Source organism: Pteropus medius, unplaced genomic scaffold (assembly GCF_902729225.1).
Source record: "Pteropus medius unplaced genomic scaffold, Ma_sr-lr_union100, whole genome shotgun sequence".
NCBI classification, from domain to species: Eukaryota; Metazoa; Chordata; class Mammalia; order Chiroptera; family Pteropodidae; genus Pteropus; species Pteropus medius.
The window spans coordinates 1750112-1761809 of NW_024342644.1; positions in this window are offsets into that span (position 1 = coordinate 1750112).

Consider the following 11698-nt stretch of genomic DNA (forward strand, 5'->3'; position numbering starts at 1 on the left):
ATACATACATACGTACATCTCAATTACGGAGGCTGACAAGTCCCATGATTTGCAGTCAGCAAGCTGGAGAGCCAATGGTATGGTTCCAGGAGGCTCGAGACCTGGAAGAGCTGATGTTTCAGTTAGAGTCCTAAGGCAGGGAAAAAAACAATGTCCCAGTGTGCAGGCAGTCAGGCAGGGGGAATTCTCTCTTATTGGGGAAGAGTCAGCCTTTTTGTGCTATATAGGCCTTCAGTTGATTGGATGAGGTCCACATTAGAGAGGGCAATCTGCTTTACCCAGTCTATTGATTTAAATGTTATTCTCATCCAAAAATCGACTTTACAAAAACATCCAGAATACTGTTTGACCAAATATCTGGGCAACTCATAGCCCAGTCAAATTGATGTGTGAAATTAACCATTACAGACAGTTACCAACAGTTCTGCCTTAGATAAATAATTTCATTCAAGGATGGCTTAATGTATAGGTTGGATAAATAGCCACCCAAGAAGGTATTTCAGTGGAAAATCCTCCCTTCTGATATCTTACCACCTCAACCAATAAATAACAGCCAAGCTTCCTTAGTTAGGACTCATCCCTTTAGATTATAATATATATTTTTCTAATTAAAATGCAGACTATCCAAGAAGACATTGTATTGATTTATTATTAGACAATAATAACTTACAGTGAGGTTCTTTATACTAGCTTTTCTAGTAGGTTCGAGGAGATTTTAACATGGGCAGGAGGGGTTGGAAGAGGGAAAGAGGGCAGATCATTTTGAGAAGGGGAGGTTTGAATGTAGTACTCTCAGCTAAAGGATATGGTATGATAGATGAGAAAAAGAACTAAGGCTAAAATTTGCTCCCCCTCTTTTATTTAAAATAAATTTATTTATTTACATTAGTTTCAAGTATACAGTACATTGGTTAGACATCTATATTGTTCATACAACGATTCCCTCAATTGCTCCCTCCCTCCACTGGCCCTCCACTTAGCCATCATATTAATGCTAACTGCATTCCCTCTGCTGTGCTCCTCATCCCCATGCCCAAATACCAACTACTAATTTGTACTTCCATAGTTTGATATTAGGTAGTGTGATACCTCCAACTTTGTGCTTCTTTCTCAAGATTGTCATGGCTACTCAGGGTTTTTATATGGCTCCATATAAATTTTAGGATTATTTGTTCTAGCTCTCTGAAAAATGCCATTGGTATTTTGATAGGGATTGCATTAAATCTATAGATTGCTTTGGGTAGTATGGCTATTTTAACGATGTTGATTCTTCCTACCCATGAACATGGTATATGTTTCCATTTTTTGTATCTTCTTCAATTTCTTTTTTCAATGACTTATAACTTTCTGAAAACAGGTCTTCTACCTTCTTGGTTAATTTGATTCCCAGGTATTTTATAGTTTTCAACGCAATTGTAAATGGGATTGGTTTCTTAATTTCTCTTTCTGAAGTTCATCATTGGTGTATAAAAATGCCACTGACTCTTGAATATTTATTTTGTAACCTGCTACTTTACTGATTCATTGATCAGTTCTAAGTTTTTTGGTGAAATCTTTAGAGTTCTCTATATATAGTATCATGTCATCGGAAGAAATAAAACTCTTGTTTCCAATTCAGATGCCTTTTATTTCTCTTGTCTAATTGCTGTGGCTAAGACTTCTAATACAATGTTGAAGAGGAGTGGTGAAAGCGGGCATCCTTTTCTTGTTCCTGATTTTAAGGAAAGTGCTTTTAGCCTTTCCCCATTGAGTGTGATGTTAGCTGTAGTTTTGTCATATATGGCCTTTATTATGTTGAGGTATGTTCTCTCTATTCCCACTTTTCTGAGTTTTTATTATGAATGGATGCTGGATTTTGTCAAATGCTTTTTCTGTATCTATTGATATTATCATATGGCTTTTTATCATTCGATTTGTTAACGTGGTGTATCATATTAATTGTTTTGCAGATATTGAACCAACCTTTCCTTCCAGGAATAAATCCAACTTGATCATGGTGTATGATATTTTTAATGTATTGCTAAATTCGGTTTGCTAATATTTTGTTGAGGATTTTTGCATCAATGTTCATAAGAGATATCGGCCTATAGTTTTCTTTTGTTGGTAATGTCTTTGCCTGGTTTTGGAATCAAGGTAATGGTGGCCTCATAAAAGGAGTTAGGGAGCCTTCCCTCTTCTTGAATTTTTTGAAATAGTGCGAGAAGAATAGGTGATAATTCTTCTGTGAATATTTGATAAAATTTGCCTATGAAGCCATATGATCCATGACTTTTGTTTTTTTGGAGGTTTTTGATTACTGATTTAATTTCATTGGTGGTATTTGGTCGGTTCAGATTTTCTGTTTCTTCTTGACTCAGTCTTGGGAGACATAAATGTTTCTAGGAATGTGTCAATTTCTTCCATATTGTCCAATTTGTTCACAGTATTTTCTTATGATCCATTGTATTTCTGCAGAGCCCGTGGTTATTTCTCCTCTTTCATTTCTGATTTTATTTATTTGAGTCCTCTCTTTTTTCCTTGATGAATCTGGCAAAGGGTCTGTCAATTTTGTTTATTCTTTCAAAGAACCAGCTCTTGGTTTCATTAATCTTTTGTATTGTTTTTCTAGACTCTATGTCATTTATTTCCACTCTTATCTTTATTATTTCCTTTTTTCTATTCACTTTGGGCTTTGTTTGCTGTTCTTTTTCTAGTTCTTTTAATTGTACAGTTAGATTGTTTATTTGAGCTTTTTCTTATTTCTCGAGGTAGGCCTGTATTGCTATGAATTTCCCTCTTAGGACTGCTTTTTCTGTGTCCCATAAATTTTGAGTCATTGTGTTTTCATTTTCATGTGTCTCTAGGTATCTTTTGGTTTCTCCTTGATCTTATTAATAACCCATTCATTGTTTAGTAGCATGTTATTTAGCCTCCATGTGTTTGTGTATTTTCCAGTTTTTTTTTCTTATAGTTGATTTCTAGTTTCATACTATTGTGATCAGAGAAGATGGTTGATATGATTTTAATCTTCTTAAATTTGTTGAGACTTGATTTGTGTCCTAACATATGGTCTATCCTTGAAAATGTTCCATGTGAACTTGAGAAGAATGTGTATAAGAATGTTGCTGTTTTGGGATAAAATGCTCTGAAAATATCTATTAAGTCCATCTGTTCTAGTTTATCTTTTAGCCCATTGTTTCCTTGTTGATTCTTTGCCTGGAAGATCTGTCCATTGGTGTCAATGGGGTGTTAATATCTACTACTATGAGTGTATTACTATCGATCTCTCCCTTTATGTCAGTCAATAATTGCTTTATATATGTAGGTGCTCCTATGTTGGGAGCATACATGTTTACTAGGGTTATGTCCTCTTGATTTATTGATACCTTTAGTATTATGTAATGCCCTTTTTTCTCTTACTATAGCCTTTGTTTTAAAGTCTATTTTATCTGATATAAGTATTGCTACCCTGGCTTTTTTTTTTTTTTCCATTTGCACGAAACATCTGTTTCTATCCCTTTACTTTCAGTCTGTGAGTGTCATTTGATCTGAAGTTGGGTCTCTTGTAGACAGCATATGCATGGGTCTTGTTTTCTTATCCATTTGGTCACCCTATGTCTTTTGATTGGAGCATTTAATCTACTTACCTTTAAAGTGATTACTGATAGGAGCATTGTTACTGCCATTTTATTATTCATATTTATTATTTCTATTTTCTTTTTTACTCCTTCTCTTTTTACAGAAGACTCTTTAACATTTCTTGTAATGCTGGCTTGTTGGTAATGAATTCCTTAAGCTTTTTTCTGTCTCGGAAGTTCTTTATCTCCCCTTCCATGTTAATTGAAAGCCTTGCTGGGTAGAGTATCCAGTTGTAGATTCTTGTTTTTCATAACTTTGAATATTTCTTGCCATTCCCTTCTGGCCTGCAAAGTTTCCATTGAAAAGTCAGCAGACATTCTTATGGTGCTACCCTTGTAAGTAACCAGCTTCCTTTCTCTTGCTGCTTTTAAGATTCTCTCTTTGTCTTTGACCTTTGGCATTTTAATTATGATGTCTTGGTATAGGTTTGTTTGAATTCCTCTTGTTTGGCACTCTTTATGCTTCCTGAACTTGTCCATCTAATTCTTTTGCCAAGTTAGGGAAGTTTTCTGTCATTATTTTTTCAAATAGAGTCTCAATCCTTTGCTCTCTCTCTTCCTCTTCAGGTACTCCTATAATTTGGATATTTTTATGCTTCATGTTGTCCCAGAGGTCTCTTAAACCATCCTCATTTTTTAAAATTCTTTTTTCTTTTTGTTGTTCGGATTGGGTGTATTCAGCTACCTTGTCTTCCAATTCACTGATTCAGTCTTCTGCTTCGTCTAATCTACTGTTGAATCCTTCTAGTGTATTCTTCATTTCAGTTATTGTATTCCTCATTTCTGTGTGGTTCTTTTTTATGGTTTCTATGTCCTTTTTAATGCTTACTATCTCTCTGTTGAGGTTCTTATTGTGCTCATCCATTCTCCCCATAAATTTATTGAGCATCCTTATAACCGTTATACTGAACTCTATCTCTGGTAGGCTGCTTGCCTCCATTTCATTTAGCTTATTTTCTGGAGTTTTCTCTTGTTGTTTCATTTGTAGCATTTTCTTTGTTTTCTTATTTTATTAACGTCTCTGTGTTCATTCCTATGTGTAAGGAATATTTATTTCGTCTCTCGGCCTTGGCCAGATGGTCTAATGTGGAAGGTGTCCTGTGTGGCCCAGTGGTGCTCTCTCCCTGATCCCTTGTGCTGGGAGCTCTGGACCTTTGTGTGGGTTATGTGTGATCTTCTGTTGTTTCCAAGCCTTTATTGTTGTTAGCAGATCAGTGGGTGGGATTGACATTCAGGCTGGCTAATTGTGTGAATTGGCTGCACCCGCAGGATAAGAGTTGTTGTGTGGGGGTTGACCCCACTGAGAGAGATTTGCCCTAGCGGGCTTGTGTACTTGCTGTAACCACCCTTTGTGTGTATCACTACTGGATATAGTCAAGAGTTGCTCCATTGTGGTCTGGTGCCAGGCTCCAGATGCACTGGTTTTGTGGCCCCTTGGGAGGGGCTCCCTCATAGGCCAAGATTAGCCGCTGCTTTTGATTGCTCAGGACTACCCAGAGAGAACTACAAAGCAATCTGCTAATGGTTGTTGCCTATGCTGGATCTCTGAAATGTGACTCACAGCACTGGTTTTTGCTGGGAATGGAAATGTAACTTACACCACTGGCGCTGTCGCTGGGATTGGAAACGCCGCTCACAGCAATGGCCGCTCCACTGTGAATAGTTTTGTTTCGGAATCACTGGGAGCAGGGCTTGGCAACCATCCAGCAACAACTGCTCTAGACGGTCTGCAGGTTGGGTGGGACAGGGTCTCAGAGAAACAATGGCAGTCAGATCAATACAGCCTCAGTCTTGCTGTAAATTTGGTAACTGTTGTGAGTTCCCGCAGAAAACCCAGATCACAGCAAGACCAGCTGCTGTGTGGGACTAGCTCACAAGTCCCTGATATCTGCCCAAGTTCATGGTGATAGTAGCGATCTGCCTAACCTTATCTCTGAAATGTGGCTCACAGTGCTGGCCGCTGTTGCTGGGATTAGAAATGCCGCTCACAGCAATGGCCGCCCAGCTGTGAATACTTGGTTCTGAATCACTGGGAGCAGGGCTTGGCAACCATCCAGCAACAATTTCCCCCTCTATAGGAGGGGTCTGCACAAGCTGGTATGGTCTGTAGATTATCCTGTAGTGGGGCCAGAATAAGGCACAATGGTGGCTGCCTTTCTAGGCCTCCTTCTGACGCCAGGCAATGGAGACCTTTTCAGAACGAATCCCACGGGAGCCTCTGACCCACCTCCAGTGTCCAGGGTGAGCGCCTCTGCAGGTCAGAAAGACTTTGTGCGGTCCTTCAAAGGGATGTCTAGGGGTTTAGTCACCCTCTGTCTCACCCAGATGGCCGGAATCTTCTCCAGTTTCTACAGTCAGAGTTATTGGAATGTCCTCTTGCCTGGGCGGGGACATTGGGCTGGAGAGCCCCTAGATGTGACCAGGAACCCCTCCTCTCCCTCAGGAGAGCCTCTGCAGCCTTGCTCTCCCTCCTTGTGATCCTCCACCACCCGCAGTTGCAGGTCTGGCCCGATTTGGGACTTTTCCCCTTCTACTGGCTTCAACGTGGCTCCTTTATATTATCAGATGTAGATGTTATGATTAGCTAGACCTCAGGTGATTCTCTACGTTGATTATTTTATAATTTGATTGTAATTTCAATGCAGTCCTCCAGCTCTTAGATGTAAGTTTAAGCAGAGTTTGGTGATTTGCAATGAGTATCCTCAGGATGTCAACTTCTTCCGAAACTGTAAGTTTAAATTCCAAGGTTTTCTTCGAGGGAAGTTCAGCAAAAGCTTGAGACTTTCTTTCACAGAGCCATTTGGTGGGGATATAAAGAGAGAGGGCCTAAGATGGAAAGATTCTTGAGGCAAATGGTAAATCAGTTGGCGACTCGTTTCTACCTCCAAGACTTTTACCGGCTCCCAGTGCCTCCAAAAGGCTTCCTCCATCAGGGTCTTCCTCAGGATCTGCCAACTCCCAGGCGTGAGCCAGCAGACATCTAACAGCCTTCCCCCTCTTTAAACATGTAGTTTTAATTTCTTGACACTGGAAAGTCCCTAATGTTAATATGCAAGATAGTATCACTAAAATTACTTCAAGTTTAAGGTATGATACATCTTAGCTCAGAAGAGATATAGTTTCCTTTTTCATGTATATGCTTCAAGGGTAAAATGAAAAAGAAAAAAAAAAAAGATTCCAGAGAAAACTCCATACCATGTAATTAAAAGATATGCTTCACCAACCTTCCTTTAGGAGTAATTTTATTATGATAACTATTGCATAAAATATCTAGTAGTAGTCTATACAACAGTTCCTAGATCATTAGAATTTGGAAGATTTTTTAAAAAAACAATGAAAATACTATGTCTTTATGTTAGTTTAGGTATTTCTTACTGTATTTGACTTAACAAAATCAACTATGCTGAGATATAGACATATCCTGAAAACTTATTTCTTACCGGTGCCAAGTCCATTGTGAGCCCAGTAACTCTAAAAAGTGGTTCCCTTTCCCACCAGTGGCTCCATTTCTAAACATGTGACTTCTATGGTTGCCATGAAAGGGAGAGTGTGGAGAACTCTCTCATTCTTAAATGCCTCTTCCTGAAAGTGACACATATCATTTGTGCTCATAGACCATTGGACATAACAAAGTTCATGGCCCTATCTGAAGGCTTGGAAATATGGCTCTACTCTGTGCCCTGGGAAAGAGGAATAATACTTGCAGAATTGATATACCTCATCTAAATTTCCTATCAGGTGAATTTATTTTAAGTGAATCCTATTTTCTTTCAGCAGCATGTAAAAATCAAAGTACATTCTACCTGGAAATTTTTTTTACCTGGACTAACACTTTAGTATATTTTTATTTTTTTAACGACATTAAGATTTTAAAATATCATTAGAGACATGAACACTTCTGCTTCTGAGTATGAGGTGGTGGTAGCAGAAAGCTATCACAACAATAAAAAAAAAAGATTACAAATATAGTATTTTTTAAGATATCAGATTGCTATAAAAGCATTTAAGACTAGAAATAACACATTAGCCATCTTTCTGCCTGGGAGCATTTGCTGAGTCTGGGCATAGACTGTCACAAGTAAATGAAGGGGAGAAACAGAATTTTGTAGATCCATGTTGATCAGTACAGATAAAATGGAATCTACAGGATCATCAAATAGCCATCTTCCCCCACAGGATATTTGCTGAGTGCTAGGGCAGCACAGGAAACTGAGCTACAAAGACAGAGAGAAATCAATTGCATACCAAGTCATGTTAGAGAAAGGCGCATGCAATAAAAACCCAAACGAACAACAACAACTAATACATATATACATATGGTCGTGTGTCACTTAGCAATGGGGATATAGTCTGAGAAATGCATTGTTATGCAATTTTGTCATTGTGCAAATTTTATAGAGTGCACTTACACAAGCCTAGATGGTGCAACCTACTACACACCTATATACACGGCCTATTGCTCCTAGGCTACAAACCTGTATGACATGTTACTATGCTAAATACTGTAGGCAATTGTAACACAATGGTAAATACTTATGTATCTAAATATAGAAAAGGTATACGCAATTGGCATCACAGATTTGTTTACACCAGCATCACCATAAACACATGAGTAGTAGATTGTGCTACTACTTGATGATGGCACTAGATAATAGGAATTTTCCAGATCCAATACCACTGTAGTATATGTGGCCTGCCATTGATAGAAACATCATTATGCAGCACATGACCATGTATCTGTGTGTGTGTGTGTGTGTGTGTGTGTGTGTGTGTGTGTGTGAATAAAATCTTCATTATAAAACATTTGCTGGATGTTGAACCTGAATGAGGAGGGAAGCTAAAACAGCCAAGCCTCAAATCTCTGAAGATCAGAACTTTAAGGGTGGAGGGGACAGGGACAGAGACCCACCAGTCTCTCAAACAAAACTATAGGAATGCCATGCCTAACAAAGAAGCTGGGCTTGAAACACAAAATGAAGTCTGTTGAAGTCTCTTGGTACTTAGAAGACGAAGTCAATGATGGATAGGATCTGTAACAAACACAAGGTCTGACCCTCAAGACATTTGAAACCATAGATGGACTGAGTCTAACTAAAGGTGTGAGCCAACCCCAAATAGCACCATTCTTGGTTCAGTTGAGATGATCGGTCTCTCACCATGTCCCTCTCTGGAGGAGAAAGAGTAACAATTTCAATCTCTATAGTCTTTTTTATATACAGCATTCATCATACAATACCAAATTATGAGATGTGCAAAGAAGCAGGAAAATGTAACTGATTAAGAGAAGTAGACAAATAGAAGCAGACCCACAGATCATTCAGAGTTGGCAGACATGGACTTTATGTATTATAAATATTCTTAATAGAAGAAAATGTAGAAAAACTAGATGAAAAAATAAAGTATTTAAACTAATTGGAATCTTTTGAAAAGAAACAAATGGATTTTCGAGAAATACTAAGCATACTGTCTTAAATTAAGAACTCATTGAATGTTTTACATAAAACTAGAAAAAAAGAAAGGACAGGATTAGTGAATCCAAAGACAGGTCAGTAGAAAATATATAAATGTAAGTACAAGAAAAAAGAAATGGAAAGGATAAAACAGAGTACAAGGGGTTTAAGGGATACAGACAAATGGTTTAGCATTGTGTTACTAAAGTCCTATAAGGAGAGAAGAGAGAGTGGGTCAAAAGTGATATTTGAAGAGATGATGGCAGAGTTTTATAAAAATGATGGTAGCTATAAATCCATAGGTCCAAGAATCTTAGAGAACTTCAAGAAGCTTAAAATCAAAGAAAACTATTCCTAAGAATATTTGTGAAAACCAAGAAAAAATCTTAAAAGCAACGGTGGGAAAAAGACACATTATATTAAAAGAAGAAAGAAATAAAACTTATGACTAACTTTTTAACAGAACTATCGAAGTCAAAAAACAATAAAATTACATCTGTAAAGCTGTGAGAGATAAATTAAAAAATCTCTCTAGCTAGAATTCTAACAAATGAAGAAAATGAAAGTTAAAATAAAAAGAAATTAGACAAACAAAAGCTAAGAGATTTTGGTTTTGTCAGACATACTCTGTGAGAAAAATTAAAAGTTCTCCAGGATGAAGGAAAAAGCACAGAAGTTAACAAAGGAATGAAAAACATAAGAAAGGTAAATATATAGGTAAATGTAAAAGAATATTGACATTTAAATCAATTATGGTAATTATGTCTTAGGGGTTTTTATATAGAAGTAAAATATGTGGCAACAATAGCACAAATAGTAGGGGGGATGTGAATGGAGTTAAAATTCTGTAAGTTTCTTGCATTTTTGGAGAAGATGACTTTAATAAATCAAGGATGCATATTCAAATTTTCAGTGTAACCATTAAACCACTAAAATAACAATACAAATAAATATAACTAAAAAGCTAATAGAGGATATAAAATAGAATATTAAAAATATTTGATTCAGAAGCAGGCAGAGAAAGAAAAGGAAAAGAGCACAGACAGAATAAACATAAACTAAATAGTAAGGTCACAGACTTATAAGCAAACCAAATCAGTAATGACATTGACCATAAATGGAGTACACACTCCTATTAAAAGACCAAGATTGCCAAATTGGCTTTTTAAAAGGACCTAACAATATGCTGTTTACATAAGAAACATTTTAAATATAAGAATATAGACAAGTTAAAAGTAAATAAATAAGACTATGCAGTACAAACATTAGTGAAAGGAATCCAGTGTGTCTATATTAATATCAAAGAGAATTTAAGGTAAGAAATATTCATTGAGTTAGAGACATTTTATTATAATGGATCACGTCAATAGGAAGACAATAAATAATTAACTTGTGTGAACCTAATAACTTAGCTTTAAAATATACATATAAAAAAAAGACAGCTAAAAATAAATCTACAATCAAAGTTGAAGATTTTAACACCTGTGAAGATTTTAACACAGAATATGTGAGTGACTGAATAGATCAAACCAATAAAACCCCATTAAGGATATGGAAGATTTAAACACTGTCAACTAATTTGACCTATTTAACATGGATAAAACTATATGCCTAAACTGGAGATCCAAAATCTTTATTGAAATAGATTAAATTATGTATCATAAACCAAGTTTCAGTAAATTTCAAAAGAATAGTATTTCACAGTGTACTTAAGATCACAGTAGTATTAGATTAAAAATCAACGATAGAAATGTTGATTTTTATTCCAAAATGTTTCAAAATTAGTCAACATACTTTTAAATAACCCACATTCCAAAGAAGAACTCATATTAGAAATTAGAAATTATTAGAAGATTGGAAATTAAAATGTGACATATGAAAACTTATACTCACAAGAAGTTTTATACATTTAAATGCATGTTACAAAATAAAATTAAAGACCTTTTTGATTCCAACTGAAGAAACTAGAAAGAATAAATTAAACCCAATGGAAATAAAAGGAAGAATAATTATAAAGATAAGCTTAGAAATCAATGAAATTGAAAGCAGGTGCACAACAGATAAAAATAACAAGTTTGTTCTTGGAAGGGATTAATACCCCTGGCAAAAACAATCAAGAGAAAAAAATAAAATTCAAATTATCAATATCAAAAATAAAAAGTATAAATCCATACAGATTATAAGATATTAAAAATATAATGAAAAATATAATCAACAGCTGTATACCAATTAACAACTTAAAGAAAATAGGATAGTACAGCCACTATAGAAAACAGTATGGAGGTTTCTCAAAAAATTAAAAATGGATATACCTTTTGAAGCAGCAGTTGCACTTCTCGGTGTTTACCCACAGAAAACCAAAACAATAATTCGTAAAGATCTATGCACTCCAATATTCATGACAGCACAATTTACAATAGCCAAGATATGGAAGCAACATAAATGCCCATCAACAGACAATTGGGTAAAGAAATTATGGTTCATATATACAATGGAATATTACTCAGCCATTAAAAAAAACGAAATCCTCCTGTTTGCAACAACATGGATGGACCTAGAGATTATTATGCAGAGTGAAATAAGTCAGACAGAGAAAGATAAATACCATATGATTTCACTTATATGCAGAAT